Source organism: Dermacentor andersoni, chromosome 4 (assembly GCF_023375885.2).
Source record: "Dermacentor andersoni chromosome 4, qqDerAnde1_hic_scaffold, whole genome shotgun sequence".
NCBI classification, from domain to species: Eukaryota; Metazoa; Arthropoda; class Arachnida; order Ixodida; family Ixodidae; genus Dermacentor; species Dermacentor andersoni.
The window spans coordinates 75,868,395-75,892,315 of NC_092817.1; positions in this window are offsets into that span (position 1 = coordinate 75,868,395).

Genomic DNA, 23,921 nt, shown 5'->3' on the forward strand with positions numbered 1-23,921 from the left:
GGTCTTGGATAGGCCAGACGTTAGTACGGTGGCTAGAGCCGCTGAGTTAGCCGAGGAGTTTGTGACGCGTCGGGCTCGCGGAGCTAAGGACGGTCAAAAGGGTGAATTTGGCTCCAAGTTTGAGAGGCCGAAGTTCACACCCATGAGAGCAAAGGGGGACACACGTAGTTCGGATGCGAGTGAAAGCAGTCCGACCGAACGTAAGGAGACGGCGGCAACCGAAGCCGAACGCAGAAAGCGGTTCGAGACGAGGCAAGCGCGCGTTTGTTATACGTGCCAGAAGCCGGGTCACTTTTCGGCGCAGTGTCCAGAAACAAAAACAAAAGTCGTGTTTTTGTCTTTATGCAGCACTGACGAGAACATGAAGCTTCTCGAGCCTTACATGCGAGACCTCCTCGTGAACGGGAAAGAGTGCCGAGTGCTTCGCGATTCCGCAGCTACAATGGATGTAGTTCACCCCTCTTACGTAGAACCCGATATGTTCACGGGCGAGTGCGCATGGATCAAGCAAGCAGTGGAAGCTCATAGCGTGTGTCTGCCGGTAGCAAAAGTGCTTATTGAAGGACCTTTCGGAGCACTTGAGACGGAGGCCGCAGTGTCATCTATGCTGCCCCCCCAGTACCCGTACCTATTTTCGAACAGGTCCGATCACCTCCTGCGCGAGAAGGGGCTTTTGTTTGGTGAGGCTAGCGTTCAGGCCTTAACCAGATCGAAGGTTCGGGAGCTCGCTGCAAAGGCGGTAGTTGCGGGGCCAACGTTGTTGAACGATGAGAAAGGGTCAGAGGCGCAGCAAGCTGGTATTCAGAGCACGCCCGAACTGAATAAAATTGAGCCTGTAGCGTTAAAGGCACCAGATACTGGAGAGGAAAATCCCGACACGGGAAAGTTAGAAGAGCTGTCTCCAGATTTGCTCATCGCGCCTACGTCAGACGGACTTAACAGGTTGCTAAAAGTCAGCCGGTCGGCTTTGATAGCCGAGCAAAAGAAGGATGGCAGCCTAGAAAACATACGCTGCATTGTCAAGGAAGGTATCGCCAAGAAAAATGCTCGCTTTGTGGAAAGAGGTGGGGTCCTGTACCGGAAGTATCTAGACCGCAGGGGAGTGGAGTTCGATCAGCTGATCGTGCCTCAATGCTATCGTCAGGATCTGTTGCGCTTGTCACATGGGGGTTCGTGGTCCGGACACCTAGGAGTTAAGAAAACTAAGTACCGTCTCTTGCAAGAGTACTATTGGCCAGGGTGTTTTCGGGACGCAGACCACTTTGTGAAGACATGCGACACCTGTCAGCGGGTGGGCAAGCCAGGGGACAAATCGAGGGCGCCGTTGAAGTTGGTACCTATCATTACGGAGCCTTTTAGACGGCTCGTTAATGATACAGTGGGACCTCTGCCGGTAACAGCCACGGGGTACCGACACATTTTGACTGTGATCTGCCCAGCGACAAAGTTCCCTGAAGCAGTGCCGCTTAAAGAACTCAGCTCAGTTGAGATAGTCAATGCACTACTGTCCATATTTGCGCGAGTTGGTTTTCCTGCAGAAATCCAGTCAGATCAGGGTACAGTGTTTACTAGCGCTTTGACGACAGCCTTTCTCGAAAGGTGCGGGGTAAGGCTGTTACACAGCTCAGGGCACCACCCCCAGTCGAATTCCGTTGAGAAGCTCCACTCCGTCATGAAGCGCGTGTTGAGAGCATTGTGTTTTGAACATCAAACTGACTGGGAGCTGTGTCTGCCTGGAGTGATGTTTGCATTAAGGACCGCGCCGCATGCGGCTACGGGGTTTTCGCCAGCTGAGCTGGTGTACGGTCGCTCGCTGCGATCTCCGCTTCGCATGCTTCGAGAATCATGGGAAGGCAGGGGCGACGACCCAGTCGTGGTAGAGTACGTGCTTAAGCTCCTCGAACGCTTAAGAAGGGCACAGGAGTTGTCAGGTGAAGCAATGGCAGAGGCCCAGCAGAGGGCCAAGGTTTATTATGATCGGACAGCCAGGGCCCGTCGTTTTGAGGTGGGCGATGAGGTCATGATATTGCGCACATCGCTAAAGAACAAACTCGACGTGCAGTGGGAGGGCCCAGCACGGATTGTTCAAAAACTGTCGGACGTTAACTACGTGGTGAGTCTGCCAGGAAAGCGGAAAGCACAGCAAGTTTACCACTGTAATCTGCTCAAACCCTATAAGCAACGGGAAGCAGTGGTGTGCATGATGGTAAACGTTCCCGAAGAGCTTCCGGTCGAGCTTCCGGGACTAGGCTCAGTGACGAACGGGAAAGACACCGATCAAGTCATTAGTGACTTAATAAGTAAAGCATCGCTGTCACCTGAGCAGAAAACCGAACTACACCAGCTCTTACAAGAGTTTCAAGGTCTGTTCTCTGAGAGGCCTGGTAGGACTTCTGTCCTTACTCATGACATAGAACTTACCTCCCCAGAGCCAGTACGATCCAAGGCGTACCGGGTGTCACCCCGCCAGAGCGATATTATGGAGGCTGAGGTAAAGAAAATGCTACAGCTCGGTGTTATTGAAGCGGGTGAGAGTGATTATACCTCCCCTTTGATTTTAGTTGAGGTACCGGGCAAGGAACCTCGTCCTTGCGTCGACTACCGCAGGCTTAATTCCATCACTAAGGATCAAATTTATCCGATCCCTAACATCGAGGAGCGCCTTGAGAGAGTGAGTAGCGCTCAGTTTATTTCCACCCTAGATCTTGTCAGGGGTTATTGGCAGGTTCCACTTACAGAAGAGGCTAGTAGGTATGCGGCGTTCATTTCACCAATGGGGACATTCCGTCCTAAAGTTTTGAGTTTTGGTTTGAAGAACGCGCCATACTGCTTTTCAAGCCTCATGGATAAAGTGTTGCGGGGACAGCAAGAATTCGCTTTACCGTATCTAGACGACGTAGCGATATTCTCCGCATCCTGGCCTGAGCATATGGCGCACTTGCGGGCAGTGCTAACCCGCCTGCGCGATGCGGGCTTGACAGTCAAGGCTCCCAAGTGCCAGTTAGCACAGGCCGAGGTTGTCTACCTCGGTCACGTGATTGGTCGGGGTCGTCGCCGCCCCTCGGAAATAAAGGTGGCCGCTGTGCGAGACTTCCCGCAACCGCGCACGAAGACCGATATTCGGTCGTTCTTAGGTGTCGCCGGATACTATCAGAGGTACATCCCCAGGTACTCTGATATCGCGGCTCCCCTAACGGATGCTCTAAGAAAGACAGAGCCGCAAACAGTCGTCTGGGATGAGACAAAGGAAAGAGCTTTTAGCGCCCTAAAGAGCGCCCTAACAAGCCAGCCTGTGCTACGATCGCCCGACTACACAAAAAGGTTCGTTGTTCAGTGCGATGCTAGTGAGCGAGGCATGGGCGTTGTACTGTGCCAACGGGAAAATGGAGAAGTAGAACACCCCGTCCTGTATGCTAGTCGTAAGCTGACGAGTCGTGAGCAGGCGTACAGCGCCACCGAGAAAGAGTGTGCGTGTATCGTGTGGGCCGTTCAGAAATTGTCATGTTACCTAGCTGGCTCGAGGTTTATCATTGAGACGGATCACTGCCCTCTCCAATGGCTGCAGACCATCTCTCCCAAAAATGGCCGCCTCCTGCGCTGGAGCCTCGCTTTGCAACAATATTCCTTTGAGGTGCGTTACAAAAAGGGGAGTCTCAACGGTAACGCCGATGGCTTAAGTCGAAGCCCCTAACGTGGGAATCAGCCTCAAAATTGCTTGTTACTGATGTTTTTCTTCCTGAGGCAGGATTTTTAACCTATTGCTTTCGTGTAGTGTTTCAAAGTGATGATGTGCTTTCTAGTGCAATTTTCCGATTTGTGGACGCGTTCTGAGTGCTGCTAAACTACTGTAAGGAACTAGGCAGCAGTATAAAAGGGGAAAGAGCCTGGCAGGGCTTAGTGAGGGTTGTGCCGTGCTTGCTGACTGAGCGGTTGACTTTCGGCGTAGTTCTAACGCTTGCCGGAAACGAGAACAAAAATGTCAACTCTCCCGAAGTCACTTTGCAGTGTCCTGTGTGAACGTGAACGTGAGAACGAGGCCTTCTCTGTGCGCTGCGCTCAAGAAATGCCAAAGGACGCCCGACTTCGGTTATGAGCATCATCGAGCGACATCCCTCCGGACAGCGGATGCAGTCCCCTGACCATCGGGATCTCCTTCCCTCGGCGGGGCGGTCTGTTACGTTTCACCTACAACGCGCGGTAATGCCGGCGCGGATGCAACGGACGCCGGGGCTTCGCTCAAAGCGGCAGACATTTTGGCCCGTTCGACGCCGCCGCAACGCCTCCCCGCCAAGCGTGTCCAGGCGTGTTTCAGTGCCACGTGTCTTCGTATGTGCGTGTGTGTGTGTGTGCCCACGCTTGTCAAAGCGCGGCAGCCGGGGAGCGGAGCTCCCCAAGGGAGGAGCCAGCAGGTCTGTCCGTCGGCGGGTTGGCGATGCGTCACTACACTCGGCTCAACATGTCTCTCGGCTCGACCGTGCGCGCCGTCGCGTGGGCTCATGCTCCGCCGTCGCGTGGGCTCATCCCGTGACCTTCCTTCTGGCCCGCGACGCCGAGAGTATAAGAGCAGCTGCCCCCGGGCGCCAGGAGAGAGGCTCCGATTTCTTCTGTTGAGTTACGTGCTCTCCCGTCTCTCCACTTCGGTCGACCTGACCGGCCGCTCTTTTGCTATGTTAGAATAAACAAGTTGTTCTGTTACCAGTCTACTCTTGCTTTGCCGGGACCTTCGGATGCTTCCAGTGCCCCAGGCCGCCAGGCCAACGCTACCCTTGGGGCTTGCGACCCATTCGCAATAACGGGCGCCAGCACCGAGACCCCAATACTGCGTGCATGCAGCACTTCGCCGCGTTCTTAATCAAATGACGCAACACGTACCGCAAGCACAAAGAATAAATTGACATGTGCTGGCCCGTTCTTCATTTCTTTCGCAACCCTCTGGCGGTGAGTGGCACGCTATGAGGTCATCGTACATTATGAACACTCCCTCACTAGTGGCCAAAGTTGGCCGTGGCAGCAGACAAAGCCCTAAGGAAGTGATAATTACAAAGGAATGACAAACAAACTTATTTATAAATTATTTATTTATTAATCGCCGAACAAGGAATGTGGCCTCTATGGGGCCAATATTTTGTACAAGTTGGTTATTTTTATTGATTTGACGGAGAAAATAGATGCTGCATATATCAGCATTGCGGATTTATTGAGCTTCATTCGTATTGGCAACGTAAGACAAGCATTAGTGGTTTCTATTCTGTAGCGCATTTTTGTTGGCCGCATGTAGTGTTGTTCAGTGAGAATCCACGATGGGACAGGCTAATAGCCCTAACGAAATCAGATCATTGGCTGCAAAGACATTTTTTGATGGATGCCCTGTCGATAATTTCGACAAGATAAAAATCTCCATCTTCTTCTAGAACATTGTGTTGTACTCACAATGAAATCATTTTCACTCTCTCTTCTATATATTTGTTGGAAAGTTTAACTGCAGTCCAATGTATTGGTATTTTATGCCATTGATGCTTTCAGCCAATACAATGATGGGTATATAGAACTTGTCTTTTTTTTTTTTTTTGAAGTGATAGATGAACCGGAGATGTAATATCCCAGATGAAGACCACGCCTGTGGCTTCGCGTGGCCTGCACAAAGGCCTATTTATTTCACACCGGAATGGACGACAAACCAACACGCGGAAACTGTGGTCGCTAAGGGACGATTGTCCACCCTCTTTGTGAATAGTCTCCCTGCAGTGCGCCTACAAGAGAACTCTAAACCGCATTAGGTATACTAGACAATGGGCTTTTGTCGGAAGAGGGAAACCTCAGATGGCAGATGACATAGAAACCTCAGCGCAGATGGCATAGAACGCGTTGTTCCGCATCTTGATGACATGCGGGCTAACTAACAGTCTTTGGAAATTGTTTTAGATTACGTCGTTCTCGTGTTCACTTTTCAATGCGATTAGCATTGTTAACTTATTGCAACCGTCTTAAGCCTGTCCGTCCGTCCGTCCGTCCGTCCGTCCGTCCGTCCGTCCGTCCGTCCGTCCGTCTGTCTGTCTGTCTGTCTGTCTGTCTGTCTGTCTGTCCGTCCGTCCGTCCGTCCGTCCACTGGGCATCTGCTTGTGATAATGATGCCGTCGTGCTCGTTGCATCTTTGTCTTTCCAGCTTTGTCATCCGACCGTCTTCATGGCGCCGTCGTCATGCCATCGGTTTCTACAGGCTTCACGATGATGACTTCATCACGCCATTGTGCTCACTTCACTCGTCATCATCCCATGGCCTTCATACCGTTGTCATATAATCGTCGTCATTTTATTGTCATTAAGCCGACGTCATGAATACGTTTTCATACTGTCACCGTGATGCCATCGCGGTCGTTCCATTGTCGTCATTCGAACTTCGTCAACCGACTCTCATCATGCCATCATACCAACGCCTTCGCCACCACACAATCTTCATAACATCGTCGTCACGTAGTCATTTTATCATAAAAATCGCTTCAGTAACGTCATACCATTGTCTTGAGGCTGTCGTCGTTTTTCTGGAGACATTGATTCTCCTTCGTTATTCTATAGTAATCATGCTTTTTCCGGTCGGTCGTGATTCTGCCACTCCTTTAATTCCATCGTCGTCATTACCTTTTCTTCAGATAGTCGCTACCATGCATCCAAATGACGACGATGCAACCATCGTCGTCATTTCATTTTCATTTCATGTCATTTTATTCACTCTAAAGGCCCATCGGGCATTACATAGGGGGGGGGGGACATGTTTAGTACAATGAGCACTAAAAGTTACGTGCACACAATAAAGAATATAACGGTACTAATAACACTTGCATAAACGCTCTTGCATAAAGAAGTATACATACAATTCGTCCACAAAGGTGGGAACGAGAAAAATAAAAAGAAATGCGTACTGAAAGCAATACAGCAATTTGGACATGCAGATACTGAAGCGTGGGATGATTTTGTAGCGTAAAGCTACACTACGCGGGTTGCAGCCGAGCTTCGCGTGCTTTTGCGCCTGCCATACTGCGCATGCGCGAGAGTCGCAGGACGTAACGAGAGCCGCAGCTGCATCTCCCTCACCGCCGCCTACTGCGGCGCATTCCAGAGGTGTTACGTCGCAGTCTCCGCAGGCACGCCCGCTGCTGATTTTACGATTGCGGCGCCGCGCGGCACTGCGCATGCGCGAGGTGGGCGCATCGTGCGTATAAATGCGTGGGAGAGACGGTTGATGCAGCGCGTTCGACATGGAGTAAAAGAGAGTCGAGCCGCTGCCAGTCGGCGCAAAAGACTGGAAAACCTAAATTCTTCAGACCCCGAGGTTGTCGCTTGGCAGTTGGCCGCCGAGCGTCGAAAGAACGAGCGTGCCAAGGCAAAACGTGCGGTCTAGACACCGGAGCAACGCGAAGAACGCCTAGCGAAAAGACGTCGCCAAGAAGCTTAACGCCGTGCTATGGCCTCCCAACAACAGAGGCAGGATCAAGAGAATGTCACAGACGATCCCAAGACTCGTCTTTGCACTGAACATGCTATGAAACTCGGTGAAAGTGCGAGTGCGTCTGCACTCTTCCTCTCGGACTTTGTGAACAATCCGTTTGGACACATTTGCGAACAAGGCCATAGCCGGATAAGCTAAGGTTAGCAACGGAGGCAAGAGATTAACCAAGCATAACCGTACCTTTACGCTGCGTTTATCCTGGCATAGCTGAGCTAAGACACTGCCTATTTTATCTGATACATCCTAATAAAAGAACCGAAGAACACCGTAGTGAAAGTTAACAGAAGACATGCCATTCGCAGGTGTCGAAACGACCATACATCCTTGTGCTTATGTCAATGGCTTTTCGTAAGCGATAAGAATTGATGTAGTGCTGCTCAAAATTTATCGCCATTGTCTTCCTCAGCTACTGATCTAGGCAACTGGTTCCACTCCTGAATTGCTAAATTCATAAATGATAGAGAGAGAGAGAGAGAGAGAGAAAGAGAGGGGGGGGGCGTCATGAAATGTTATTGCTGGGGTCAAGGGGGGCGAGGGCCAGGCGACTAGCCCCACCAGAGCTCCTCTACGTCAGGCGGCGGCCAGACCTTGAGTCTTGGCTGCGTCGTCGGCTAGCCGGACTGCCCAGAGTTGGTCCTCCGGGCATGCGCTGAGCAGCACAGCCTCCCACTGCTCGGGCATGGTCATTTTAAATGTAGGGTTGGTGCTGTGTTTAATCGTGTCTGTCGCTGCAGAACATGCTCAGATTATGGGGTCGAAGTTGGCGCGAGCCAAACCGCACGCTTTGCACTGCAGTGTTTAAACGTCTGGGTAAATGTTACTGTACAGCGAGGGTGTGGATAATGTGCATGTCTGTAATAATCACCATGTTGTCGACTGCTACTTAATGAGTGACTTGTCGGGAGTCGGGTACTTCATTCTAGCCTTCTGGCAATGCATGATATATTACAGAAGGGCCTTAGGGAGTCGTCGTCCGCGTTTCGAAGCAGCCGATTGCTGATTCGATCGTCCCCCGGCGTGGAGTTCGGGCGCAGGTTGCGTACTACTGCCTGCACTTTCGCTAGGGTCTAGGGAGGCGTTGTCTAGACCTGTGTTGGACATCTGTGCTTCAATCACCTGCTCAGAGAGGTATTTGGCGGTGAGTTTCTGTTGGTCGGTAGCCTGCGTTTGATGTAGGAGCTTCTGTAGATTGTGTCGGTGTGCTGTTTTGCAGGTCTGTGCTTCTAGGAGGTGCTTCAGGATGTTCCAAGCTTTGGGGAAATTTGGTTGCCGTTGCATGTCATAGCATACGGTATGCCATTGTTGATTGGTTAGCTGCAGCGCGTACTTTTCGATGCCACTGTTAAGGATCCTGATTCGTTTGCGCAGCGTGCGATGGAGTTTCTTGGTCTCGTAGCGTTTTCTGAGCCCCTCCAGAGCCTATAAGAATTGCAGCAATTTGCTGTCGAGCTGCTGGCCGCCTGCACTTTCCAACCCACATTTGGTCGCCGCCTTCCCTTCAGTAAAGAGGTCATTGGTCCGTGTTTCGAGTTCTGGCGCAGGCCTTTCAGAGGGGAGGGGGATACATGCTAGCTTCCGAGCCTGGAAGGCATCCTAGTCCGTGACGCTAAGCGTTCGCCCTTCCACGTAAACAGAAATGAAATACGAAGTAGGTCGGTGCGGGCACATGGTTGACAAACTTTAAAAGAATGGTCGAAGCGTGGGAACGTTGCAGCTAGCGTCGTTTTTATTGAGGTAATGTAAGCTGTAGGGTTGTGATATATATTGTGAAAGAATATTGAACAAGACGCCCTGCTTCTTCGTTCTAGTGTTGCAAGGTCAAAGCTGTCTTTGATTTTCGATACACTTGAATAGGAAGAGTAATCCGACACGATGAGCCTAGCAGCTTTGTATTGTAATGATTCAAGCCTCTTGATGAGGTATGCTTGATGAGAGTTCCAAATAAGGGAACAGTATTCAAGTCTCAATCGAATTATTGAGTTGTAAGCAGGAAGATTTGTGTCATTGTTAGCTTGGCGAATTGTGCGTCGGAGGAAGCCAAGAGTCCGATTTGATTTTCCCAATAGCCACTCACTACGCGTGTTCCTAGTCAGATTTGAACTTAAATGAACACCTAAATATTTAAATGACTCAACTGGTTCAATTACCTCAATATTTATCGCATAAGTGTGCGACACAAAATTATTAGAAGTAGTGGTCTACATTAATTTTGTTTTCTTAATAATAATATTTATATGCCAATCATGGCACCATTCAATTAATTTCCGCAAGTCATTATCTAATTCTTCGCAGCCGCTATCGTTAGTAACAGCGCGATAAATAACGCAATCGTCAGCAAATAGACGAATTATTAGTTTATACCAGTTTGAATATCATTAACAAAAACTAAAAGCAACGTTGGCCCCGATACTCAGCCCTGGAGCGCACGAGACGTGACAGGCTCGAAGTAGGACGCAATGATTCAACCAATACCGCTTGGCGCCTATTACATAAATACTCTTGAACCCAATGAATGACTTTATTTTCTATTTGAAGAAGACTCATTTTATTTATCAGACGTTTATGGCCCACGCTGTAGAAGGCTTTTTCAGTCAGTGAAGACAGCATCAGATTGTGTTAGTTCATGCAGGCTGGTGTGAATTTCAGTAGTTAGCTCCAAAAGCTGTCTCTCGCAAGAGCGTCACCATTGAAAGCCATCTTGGTTTGAGTATATAATGTTGTTGTTGACCATATATTCCATAATTTGGGATGACAAAGTGCGTTCTAACAGCTTGCAAGCGATATATACCAAGGATATTAGACGATAGTTTGTCATTTCATTTTTATAGGCCATTTTAAATATCGGCACCACGTGAACAGGTTTCCATTCATCTGGGGTTTGAGTCGTATCTAACGAATGTTGAAAAATAAGTGCAAGTGTAAGTGACGAGTAATGCTTAGTAAGTTTCAGTAATGTTGTGCTAATACCATTGGGACCAGGACTTGAGTATGATGGCGAAAGTTCGATAGGTTATAATTATATGCGGAATTGGAGACGCATCACAATAAGGTCCCCTATTATTGTTCATCCCGTCGATATATTGGGGCTTTTCTTTCACAAGAACACTGCAAAAATATGAAGTAAAAACATTCAGGCAGCCTTTGACACCTCTGGTAAACCACTGTCTTTCTGTAGTCTCAGTTATCACCCTTTTTGGAACGTACATTTCCTGCAGCCTTTTCATATGATTTGGAAACAATGCCCAATTTTGATGAACAGATTTATCTTCATATGTTAACAAAAACTCTGAGTAGAACCTTTCATTTCGTTTTCTGCCTTGTTAAGATCAGCTAAAGAACAGTCGTCTATTTCATTAGTAGGCTACTGCTGTTTATTGATTTTTCTTTTAATCAGACAGTGAATGACTCTGTGGTCACTTATTTGTTCCAGGACATTTGCAATAGCTTGATCGGGATGCTTTGTGATCAATAAATCAAGGATCACATCACCACGTGCTGGCGTATAGATCAATTGCGCCATTTGAAAGAATGATATCATGTCGATGAAATCGGTGCACTCTTGAATTTTACCAGTATTACTTGGCGGTAAAGATAACCAATTGATACCAGGGTAGTTAATATCTCCAGCCAATATAACCTGCGCTTTAAATTTGCTTTGAGCATAAGCAATGACATCAGTGAGCTCTTCAACAAAGTTTTCATGATAATTTGGGGGCCTGTAACAAGCACCTATTACAAGCGTTACATGCTGTAAATAGCACACGACCCATGAAGTTTCAAGAGGGCTATCAATGAAAACAGGCTTTGATCGAATGGGTTTTTTTCAGCGATAAGTACGCCACCTCCCTTTCCGCAGAGTCTATCTTTGCGAAACACGGAAAACCTGTTAGATTAATTTCACTGGTATCTATACCTGGAGTTGGGTACGTTTCTGTGCCGATAATAATATCAGCAGAACGCGTGTGGACAAAGTCATCTAGATTGTCTTGTTTGTGTATGATACTACAGAAACTGGTATAGATTAACCAAGCAATTCGGCGCCTGCGTTGCTATTTGCAAATGGTGAAGTTGTCAGGGTGTTATTTTTTTCTGGAGATGTCATGCAGACCTTGTCAGACTTATCATCATATCGGTAGCGCTTGCTGCCTAAAACAAACGTACCGATATACAGCCTCATCCTCTCGTTTGGGCCATGTTTTTCACCCGCGTAGTCACGAGGCTTCTTTCAGGCTAACTGAACACAGAGCGAAAATTCATCCTCCATCCAGACTAAGCTTGATTTTAAGTTTTTTAGTCTGAAGGCATTGCCAAGATCTTGACTTTTTGCTATATAACTTAGGAATTTAACAATGAAAAGACGGTTGTAGCATTCTCGACGGGGGTCAATATGATGAGCCCGCTCTATGTCACCGATTTTGGCGCCCAGATGGTTCTTAGAAAAATCAACAATTATTGACTCCAATACCTCGTGATCTTCCCTTTATTTTCAAACTGACCGATGAGCATCAAGTTCTTGCGGCGCATCTTATTATTCATGTCATTGACAAGGAGAACCAAATTGGCTTGAGTACCATTCTTATTCGAAAGAGTCGAAAGTTCCTTCTTAATGGTTCTGACAGATTCTGTGAGATCGGGTGAATGCCCAAGCACGGTTTCCCTGTTGGTAAACCGTTTCTTGATGTCAGTGACACCGTGTTGATGCCGTCGTGGTCGTGCCTTCGTCTTCCCTCTAGCTTTTTCGTTCAACTCTAGTCATGACCTCATTTTCGCACCATCGTCATCATATGTCTTCATGATACAGTCATTGTCATGCCATTGCCGTCATACACTCGTCTTCATACAATTGTCCTCATACCATTGTAGGCGATCGTCGTTATATAGCCTTCATCACACATTTGTAGTTATGCCGTTGTCAGTATGTCGTCGTGGTCTTTCATCATCGTCATTCTAACTTTAGCACCCGACTCTCTTCTTCCCATCTGCGCTCCGTCATCGCCGTCACACAGTCGTTGTCACCTCATTCTTGTCATATCATAGTCATCAGTTCAGTCTCGTCATTCTATTGTCGTCGTACCGTCATCGTCCTGCCTCTTTCGTCGATTCGTTGACGACATTCCTTCTTGGTCATTCTATCATAAATATGCCGTCGTCATTTAATCGATATTATGCCCCCGTGGTCATGCCGTCGTCGTCATTGCGTCGTCGTCAGGCAACCACTGTGATGCATCCGTTGTCGTAACGTCGTTGTCATGCCGTCATAGTCGGCGGCCCATTGTCGTTTCAGCTTCGTAATCCTGTTGTCCTCATGCCATCGTCATCGTTGCAGCTTCGCCTTACAGTCGTCATTTGATTGTCCCGACATGATTGCCATGACGCTGCCGTCGTCATACCGCCATCATCAATTCGAAATCTTCATTTTATTGTTGCCATGCTTTCGTCTTCATACCGCCCGCGTCGGTATGACGACAATATCAGAAAGTACTGTGGAGGCCCATAAAACAGCCCAACGTGAACGACTCTCCCACACCGCAACTGGCAGGGTTATTCTAAGTAAACGCGGGCTGAATCCCGTTATGAATTCAGCAGGAAGAACAACATTACTCGGTGCGGTCAAACGCCGTTTGGTTATAAAACCGTTACCCAAGAACATGCTCTCTGGGAGACACGACAAGAGGCGGTCTGCCAGAGCCAAGGCCCTTCAAGAAAGGTACCAAAGCAACCAGCACACCGCTTATGTCGATGCAGCAAAGCAAAATCACCAAACTTATGTAGTGAGCGTCGTGACCGGAGAGGGAAGTATCCTCAACGCCGCGACCATAAAAACAGCTTCCACCGTGGAAGCGGAAGAGACTGCCATTGCTTTGGCCATCATGAATCCCTCCGTGCAAACTATCATAAGCGACTCCAAAAGGGCAATAGTCAACTTTTCGAGAGGCAGCATAGGCGTCTGTGCAGCGCGAGTCCTACGGGACTTTAATAATGAAAACACTGTTGAACTCGTATGGGTCCCTGCCCATTCGGGGAATCAAGGGAATGAGGAGGCGCACTGGGTAGCCCGAGGTCTAATCAACCGGGAGATGTGCCCCTTAGACTCGGATCCCATGGATGAGGCACCGACGACATACCACGAAATAACAAACTATTACAAGCAAAAAAGGCGAATCTACCCGCCTCCAAATGCAAGCCTCATGCGAGCGCAAGCCTCGATCCTGCGTCGAATCCAAACTAAATCGTTCCCCAGCCCACATTGGCTAGCCATAATTACCAACGGGCAATGGAACCCAATATGTCAAAACTGCACAAATCAAACATTGGCTACCCAAAATCACATTCTTTGGGGGTGCGAGGGCTTACCCCCTCCCAGGTCGCTCCTGCCAGCTCCCTCACAACAGACGTGGGAAGAGCTGCTCAGAACGCCTGATGAAAAAGTACAAAAAGCCCTCGTTGCCTGGGCCGAAAGGGTCGCTCCTCGTGAGGGGCCATTCTAGGACTCGGGCCTGCCAGATTATAACTGAGCAGAGTCGCAATAAAGTTGTTACCACCACCACCTACTGGTGTGCGTCGCACACAGCAAAAGTCTAAAGTCTCAGAATGACCCACTACAGGTAGTAAATAAAGGTAACTTCAAAAATGCGGTAAGCCGCTATATTCTTTGAATGCTAACTGCGATACCGTCGACAATTATTCTGAAATGAGTTTTGTCGTGTTCATTCGTTTTTAGCTCCGGTCTCTTTATATCCTACTCAGTGCAGCTAATATCAATGCTACCCAGTGCAGGTGTAAAGGGTTGCCCCGGCACTGGGTAGCCAGCCAGTCTACGCACTGAATAACCTCCCTGTTGTCTTTCCCTCTCGGCCTTTGTTTCCCATGAAGTGCGAAATGTTGAAGGAAAAGCAACCCAAAAGTTTTCTTCCTGCGTGCCTACTTTTGGTCAGCGGCTGCCACAATTATCTGCTTTACGCAGCCGGATTCATGCGTGCACGCACTTAGGCGAACTTGCGATTAAATAAAGTATTTAGACCCACACAGCAGAAGGTGCATAATATGGAGGAAAAAGTTCAGGACTTCAATCTTACTTGAGAACATCAGTTTTCCATACCTTCGGGAGGGTTTCTTAACCTTATCTGTGGAGTATACCTTAACGTGCTCCGAACATTGCCACAACAGAGTGTACATGTGCTTGACGCGGTGCCATTTCTCTAACATAGAGAGAGAGAACCTCGATCATTAGGAACGAGAGCATCCGCGATAACGCCGAGAAGGCTTCAAGGATCTCTAACGTGAAGAAGGGGAGAGAAAGAAAATGGCGAGAGCGGATGCGAGACGACCTAATTCTAGAGACGTTCTAGTACGTTGTCGTTTCGGTTCGTAGATGGCGATGCCTAATCGTTGCCGAAGGAAGGCAACCACTGATGCGAGCCAAAGTCGATTACCGGGTTAATCAGAGGAACGCGTTCGTCGAACCATGCACTCGATGCACAGAGGTAGTAGAAACGCAGTGAGCAGGACGAGGGAGGTAATCACGTCGCCCGCAATGCACACTCTAGAAGTAGGGGACCGGCTCGGACGACGGACGGCGGACGGAGGACGATCGGATTGAAAGATGCGTTGTCATTGGGATGCGGAAACCACCCCAGACGTAGTCTCCATTGTGAACACAAGTAAGGGGAAAAAAGGTGCCGTTGTAGCGAAAGCATGGAAACGCAAATACTGCAACACGCACTTTCATTTCTTTAGGGAGCATTGTGTCTCTCTTAGTGCCCTTTTACTTTGTTCTCTAAACAGAACACCGCAAATTTTCACGTCATTTGACTGTCACAAGTGCTTATAATTTTAGTACGCCTTAGTGTTTGCTTGCCCTGCAAACAGGTGTAGCCGGCACCGACAACGGTGCCAACCTCTCCTTTAATTTCATATTAATAAATGCAAAGTTGAAGCGAATGAGAGGCCGACAAAAGGTCAACCAGAATTCTGCAATAACTTACCAGGATGGAAGCTTGAAACAGGTGGTTCGACATTAGGAATGGGAATGCAGTGCGAAAGACACTGACCGAATGAAGACGTAAGGTTCACGCAGACACTTAAGTCTTCCTTGCGCCTATGTCGACCGACCACTTTTCACATTCCTATCTCAATAGGTGCACTACTTCTTCGGCGGGTTTGCATGGTGCAAGTTGCTGGGTTAAGTGCAAAATAACTTATTGGGCTCGTCTTTTGTCATGCATCTCGTACACCGCTTTTCACACGGGGGAGTCTTCAAGAGGAGTAGAGCGGAAAGCGGGGAAGGGATTACACATATTTTTTTTCATAACGGTCCTGTGACTATCAAGAAATTACTATCAGGTCTCAAAACGGGGATAGTTTCTCAAAACAGCGCAAGTCATAACAACGTTATGACTCAACAGCAAGAACATGTAAGCTATGCTGGTCACCCTAAACCATCACCAGTAACGTAGCAACCACAGACGAAGTTAAAAACAGAGCAATACATTGAGGTGTACGCTAACACATAGACAGATCTTACGAACACCCAAGCCGAGTCCTATCAGCCTCTGTAGGCGTTAGTATACTGGCAGCTCGTTTCGGTATTCCGAAGCAGCCACCTCCCGTATAGGTCGCAAGGAGCCCAAACAAACTGTACCGTGTTAAGATTACCGTTCTCTCATACATTCCAAATAAAAGAACGCACTTTATTCACCGAGGGCTCCCAGTGTTTAGGCTTCTCTGGCCTCCTTACCTCTGCGATCAATCGCGGACTGCGAGTTATTTCTTTTGCGAAATCGGAGAACATGGGCGGACAGCTGAAGAGATGCAAGTTGAAACGTAGATAAGGCGAAATGCAGAACAGGGGTCCAAATCGATTTATTAAGTGTACTGGAGCGTCTGTCAGCGCTAATTAGAGTGTGCGACGTAATCATGGCAGCGATTTCTCCTGCTTTCTAATGTGGGACGTGACCATCGGCGCTGACAGAAATCCACAGAATAGGCACTCTACAACGTGAGCGGCTTCGTAACTTGAGGCGAATCAAATGATTGGTCATTAAGTACGTTGACGACTGGTCGTTTTTCACCTCTATACCAATGAGCACTGAAACACTAGCAGAAAGGCCATTCGTTCGGTCACGAAAGAGCGGAATCAGCAATATTTTCTTTCTTTTGATAGTTGCGCTGATGTACCAAGTTACATTTACCACTATTGACCTTCTGCATGGCCTGACTAACTGCCAGCACAGAGGTCTTCAACTGGGCTTGTGTTTTTCATTAAGCTTGAAAACCACAAAAATAAAAAAGTAGGATATTGTATTTTCAAACTGAGCTTCATCCAAGAAGTTCAGCACCTCCGAAGTATGAGGCACAGAAAAAAATAGACGCATTCAAAGAGAAGAGAAAAAGTACATAAAAACTAAAGACGTATAGAACCCTAAAAACGCCTTTTAGTATGGCAGTACTATACATATCTAGAAAAACAAACATATGCGTGTTCTGCAAACTTTTGCAAGCATATCTACAAGGTTGTCCACTCATAATCAGATAGTAAGCATACAATCAGTTTTTAACACTCCGTAACTTTCGCATATTACCTGCATCATGACACATAATGCGAGCAATACGGACTAAAAGAAGATAAAAAAATCCGTCTTCAGCTCTTTGTTGCAAATTGCAGCTGCTATGGAAGGAAGCTTTATTACTAATGATGAGCAAAACTAGAACAATGTAAAAGCGGGAGCCGACTTTTCGACAAGTGGACTCGTCTTTCTCAAGGCGACAAAAGCATATGTCACCTTGAAAAAGACAAGTCCACTTGTGGAAACGTTGGCTCCCGCTTTTATCTTTCAATAACAGTATCCTATAAGTTGTTCGTTAAGTGCTGTGTTTTGTGTCTTTGTGGTAAAGTGTGCAGATCAGTTCATTTTTCATTTTATCCATATGTAGTAGCATGTTAGGTTTGCCGCCAGACAAACCTCTCCAAAATTATTTACACTTCTCTTTCGCTCTCTCTCTCTCTCAGGAATTTAAAGAAACAAAAGAGAAACGCGATTTCTGTTTTAATTTGACAGCTCGACTGGAATAACCTATCACTATATTAATTTCTGGTATATTCGTGATTCAGTTTTCCCTTAATAATATGACAGTTTGCAACGATGAGGTCGTGTCCTTACAAGCGAAGGCGGTGCTACTGCCCTCTACTGAATTTCCCCAAGGCGATAACTTCCCCTTAATTTACGACGTTTCTGATTAACCACGCGAACGACGCTGTTAACGGTCTAGCTTCTTTATTTTCTCTTCAGGCAGCGTAATCATCCTTGCTCCAGTAAATTGGACAGTTCCAATAGATTAGAAAAAAATAAACAAAATGAGAATGCTACTGAATTACTTCTTCCAAACGGTGTTTACGCCATACAACTGAAGTTGAGTAAAATACCCGCAGCAAGATACACCTGTAAGTGTTCTCTTCTTAAGCCTATGCGCACAACTTGGTGGCAACTAATTTTGTGCCCGCGGCGCTCTCTCAAAGGGGCCATTTGTTTTTCCCGTTACCACCGGTGGCTGGATGGAAGTAATAACCACCGCGAGTAAATGTTTGCAGCGAGGCACTTCTTTTCCTCGGATGGCATAACAGTGCGTAGGAGGTGCCTCATACCACCACTGCATGCATTTGTGACTTTTTTTCTGCATAAAAAAAGCGCCTTGCGGCGCAGTTAATTAGACTTCCTGAGAAACTACTCCTTACCGCCTCGGAGCTGCGCTGCAGCGGATGTTTGCGGTGCATCCACAGTGATATGAGAGCGAGTCGCACGTGAGGTGCGGCGACTGGCGTTCGTTGAGATGGTGCGCCGCTAGGGACATTCAGCCTCCAGTAGCGTTCACTGTTACAAACGCGCGTTCCCACGTAGGTGTTGCTGAAGACGTTTTAATCTTGCGCGTGGATTCGCTTTTCTTTATTTTCACCCTTAAGCACGTATCCCTGCTCACAACCAGTACGCAAGCGCCAAACGCGAACGAGTGCGTCGCAGCGGTCGGCGCTGTTTACGAATGTTTTGTTTTATTATTATCATTCAGGAATTCCTAAGTTCAGCCACTTGGCGTCCGAGGAAATGGAGAGTACACTCCGGAACACAAAGGCACGTGCCCTGGGGCCGTTTGCTTTATCTGACGAGTGAGCATTATACGCCAAGCGTGGACTATATATACATAGCCGTAGGAGGTACTATAAAGTTCAAGTGATGACGCATATATCGATATTGTTAGCATCACAAGGTTATAGTTATGTGTTCTGTTAGGTTAGGTTAGGTGAGGTGAGATGAAGTTAGGTTTGATGAGGTGGGTGGCGTTCATTGTGAGTTACGTCAGGGCCTGCACGCCGCCCGCTCCGGCCCGCTCGGCTGCCGGGCGCGCTCGTTTGCTTCGAGCGTCCTCGGAGTATTGGGCGCTCAAAGATAGTTTCACTGCTATCTGCTTGTCATGCTGAAACTGCAGTTTCTTTTTCGAAGCTGCGCTAATCGTGAAATTTTGCTGCTAGGATATTGTAAGCTACGTAGAGTTTCAAGGGTCAACTTTTTTTTGCCATGCATAGGTGTGCCGCGTCTGTCCATACACATGCGCAATTCGGCAGAACCAAGCTCGCCATGACTTTCAATTGTAGAGCGTTTCAATGCAGAGGTGCGCCGTGTCTGTCCATGAGAGAGAGAGAGAGAGAGAGAGAGAGAGAAAACAAGGATAAGAAATGCAGGGAGGTCAACCAGAAGAGCATCCCGTTTGCTACCTTACACTGGGGGTGGGGGAAAGGGAATAGAGAGAGCGAAAAAGGGAGAGGGTAAGCACTGAGTGCTGTCCATGAGTTTCACTCAAAACGAATGTCTTCAAATTCTGCGTGGGAAATATTGTATGACGCCTCGCTCCCAAACAGAATATTAATTTAGTCTTTAGTTATTGCACTTGTTTCGTTTTAAGCGAAACAGTAATATTGTTATTTGGTGCAAACTATGTAATAACTCAGTATGTTAGAATAGGGTACTTCCTGCGAAGCTTTCCTCAAACTTATTATTGATGTGATTAGTTTTTATACTGAAATGTGTGCACTATAATAATGCGTAAAAGGAAGAGATAGGCGCGCATCCTGTAAGAAAAATAAATTGCTAATACTTTCAGTGTTCTCTGGAATAGCCACCGAGAGAAAGCATTGTTCATGGCGGTTAACAGGACTGCGCGTCATGTATAGCATAGAAATTGCCTAAAAGAGCCAAGGGATGGAATTTTTCATAGTCGCCTGCAGTGGCCTTTATCGACAATATGGCAGACCCCTTGCGCAATGGAAGTAGCCAACTCTCGTTATGGCTTTATGGCGAGCCCTGTATTTTTGGCGAAACTCATTCGCTCACTACAGGTTCGAATTGAAACCATCACACAGTTCTTTAGAGCGCCAATCGGAATGTAAATATTAGATGGACTAGAGTGCCACTTACGCTGCCGGGAAGAGGAAAATCTAACTACCGTATGCAACACGATCTCTGTAACTACACTGGCGTTTAATTATACGAAATGAGAATTGTTCAATTCTTCAATCAATAAAAGACTGGTTCGTACTTCCGCCACATAAAGAAGACACCATATGCAAGCCTCATATGACTTGATTGGATGTTTTGTATCCTTCGGTGAATACCTATATCTTCAATGTGTCCCATATTAATGAATGAAGCTTCTTGTTGGCTAGAGCCATACGGTCTAAAAGGCACGTTTAGTCCAAATGGTTGCGCCAAGCAGCTGTGTCAGTTTCGCTAAGCGGATCCCTCACAACGATTCACAAAGCAACAAGCACTTGTGCAACTCAAAACTTAGTAGAGCGTGTAGCATTGAAAAGGGAATAAGTATTGGTCCATGTCTTTTCGTGAGCGCAAACAGCTTAAAGCCTCAATTAGCGTTACTTTAATTATTTAGTTACCGTATGTAATTACTTTCCGCCGCTTAAAATTACCCGGTAAAGCCGGCTTAATTTTGAGAAGCAGTTCAAAAAGCAACCGGCATCGGGAGAATCTAGGCTGCGGTATTGTTAAGCCCTCGTGTTACTGCCGAGCGTTTCTGTGAATAAATACTTAAATTCGGTATTTTACCATGAAGTATTCGGCCGTGAGAAAACACGCTTGAGCGGGTTAAAATTAAGCTAGATGTTGCAGAAGTCATATGCAGCCAGCGTTCGTAACATACTTGTCCTACGACTCAAGTGTGGCCGCTTAACCGGATTGTTCTATCCTATTTTTTCGCGGTTATATGCTTTTGTTACTCACGTGGGCTACCGCTGTAGAGCGTAGAACAGCCCATGAAAAACCCAAACCACTCCGGACTCAGCTTCTTCTACCAGTGCTGTAGCGTTGCCTTTGAGAAATATACTGCTGTCTATGAAATAAGCTCTTTCAAAAAAAATTGAAGAACGGAGACATGGCAAAAGTATATTTTAGGGGATCGTCATAAGTGTACCTGCACAGGGAACGAAAGCGAACAAACGGAAACACTGCAGAAGGCGCCCGCGGATACCGCCCCAACTGTAGCAGACGGGCGCGTGTCCTTGTCCTGACATCACGCGAGCGGCGCTTGCAGCGCCCCTGTATGTCGTTGTCGGGGTTAATAAAACACACACAACTTTCACACTTCCAAATATTTATTTTATTTCATTTCAAAGTACCTTACAGGCATCAAGAGGAGCATTGAGTAAAAGGGGTGTCTTTGAACAAATGACAACAGAAAACCGACACATGGGAGCTAAAAATTTGAGAGCTAAAATGTTTACAGTGATCAAGTGCTTGCAAAACAATGTTACAAATAAGAACGGTAGAACAATACAAAGAGTTGTTCAATACAAAGTACAGCTCATGGTAACATAAAAAAGGCAGCGCATCACTCGCCCAAAATAATGCACATAGCGTGAGCGCATAAAACAAACATAATTGAAACACCAAATTGAAAAAAAAAGAGAAATAATAGGAATGCCCAGCCAAAGATACAATGCAACCCGACATGGGTTGAATTGTGAGAGATAGAGATGGCACATATATGAGGCATATTACATGACATGACATATGTACAGATGAATATATTTCTTATGATAAAAGTGGCGGGTTCAGTAGTTGTCTGAATTTATCTTTGCTCATTTGTGCCACAGTGCTGTTAGCAAGCGACTTCCATAACAGAAATACTCGTGGTAAAGCCGAGAGGTTAAATGCGTTAATGTTCCCATAAATACGAGTGAGGCCTAAATCATTATAAAGTCGTCGTGATTTGCAAGACGCGCGTTCCAGTGGCAAGATTGATGGCTTCATCTGGTGAACATATCTATGGAGCAAGGACAGGAGTACTATGTCACGTCGGCTACTCAGTGATCGAAGGGAAAGGTCGAGCTTTATTTGAGTAATGCTTGACTGGTAGCAGTAATTTTGGGAAATGAATCGACTAGCTTGGTTTTGGATGGCTTCTAACATGCGGATTAAGTATTCATGGTATGGAGACCGTATAGGTGACGCGAACTCAAGCTGAGGGCGTACAAATGATAGTAATGCTAATTTACGGGTGTTAGATGGGCAGTTACGTAAGTTGCGACGAATATACCCAACAGATTTGGAAGCGTTTGCGCATATGGTTGTGATATGAAAGGTTCAGGAAAGGCTCGGTGTAAGATTAATGCCTAGGTATTTATATACTGATGCCTGGGATACTAGATTTGTATTTATATAATAGGAAAAGCTATGATTTGAAGTTCTTCGCGTGAATGTCATTACTTTGCATTTAGATGAGTTAAGTTTCATTTGGAAGTCTTTACACCATTTGGTATCGAGATGAAGGTCCTCTTGAAGAATGAGATGATAATCAAAGCTGCTAATTGGTCGATATAATATACAATCATCGGCAAAAACACGCATGCAGGATGAGATGTTATTGAGAAGATCAGTGATGCAAATAAGAAAGAGGAAGGGTCCTAGTTCGCTGCCCTGCGGTACACCGGAACTGACATATGCGAGGGGGGCGTCAAATTATTAACGAGTCTAACTTGCTGATGATTTGTTAGAAAGTTACGAATCCAAACGAGCGTTAAGTAGTGTAATTTGAGAACGGATAATTTGGAAATTAAGCAGCAGTGAGCTACACGGTCGAAGACTTTTGAGGAGTAGAGAAAAATGCAATCTGTTTGAAGGCTACGGTCCATGGTTAAATGTAAGTCTGTAGTGAATTCTAGTAACTGCGTCTCACATGGCAAGCCTTTCATAAACCCATGCTGATTAAAAAAGAGTGAGTGAGTGAATGAAACAACTTTTTTTGGTCCACAATAGACGCGAGTAAACTCAACGTCACCTGGCTAGGCCCACTCGGGGACCATCAGGTGAAACCTGACGGTCCTCTCGCGAGCCCTCTGGACTGCCAGGATTTAAGAGGTCTGGTCCTGGGCCCTAATGAGCTTCATCATTTTCTATTGGGTCTAAGGGGGGCGGTTAATAAAGACAGAATTATTTGATTCCAGATGATGATATAAGTGAGATGCAATGATATGTTCAAGTATATTGCAGCAAATGCTTGTCAATGATAGTGGACGATAGTTTTCTGCGAAATTCTTGGCGCCACTTTTGTGCACTGGTATCACTTTTGCAAGTTTACAGTCTGAGGGCAGCTGGCCTGATGATAGCGACTGGCGGAAAATAAGACATGAAATTTTAATAGATAGTGTGACTGTATTCTTTAAAATTTTTTAGTTAATGTTATCGACACCCGAAGAACTAGTCAACCTATAGTTATTTATGAGACTTGCGACACCCTGTTCTGTTAAATCTATGGGTTCCACATACTGGTAATCAATATCAGTGACTTGCGGCAAATTTGAATGGTCTTTAGTAGTGTATATCGATAAAGAAGTGCTATAAAGACGACTGGGCATTCCTTGTCACTGATTGTAGCTTATCATCACTTAGTGAAATGTGATGCGAGCCACTATTAGGTGAAATCGCCTGCCAGAATTTTTGGGGATTGTTTTTGAGTAGTGAAGGTAGATCATGAGAGTAGTACTTTTCTTTAGCCTCTCTTAAATTCCAGCAGTAATGTTTCAAAAATAAGCTTGAGAAGAGGTTTATTGGCGGCTCCTAAGGCAAAAGCGCAGCGACCGGGAACGGCGAGACAGCCCGAAGCACTGTCCAAAAAAGGCGACAGTAATCAACAGCGCGAGCGGAGCCGAGCCGCGCGTTGGCGATGTGTCTGTGCCGCGAGGCGCGTCTTCTTCTTCACAATCTCCCCCCGGACAAAAAGAGCCATCCTGGCGCCTTAAGAATCAGGAGGCAGAGGGTCGTGGTAGGGCTTGAGACGCGAGACGTGGACAATGTCACGTCCACGCCGGCGCAAGTCTTCAGGTGGTGACAGTGGCTCAATTAGAAAATTCACCGGA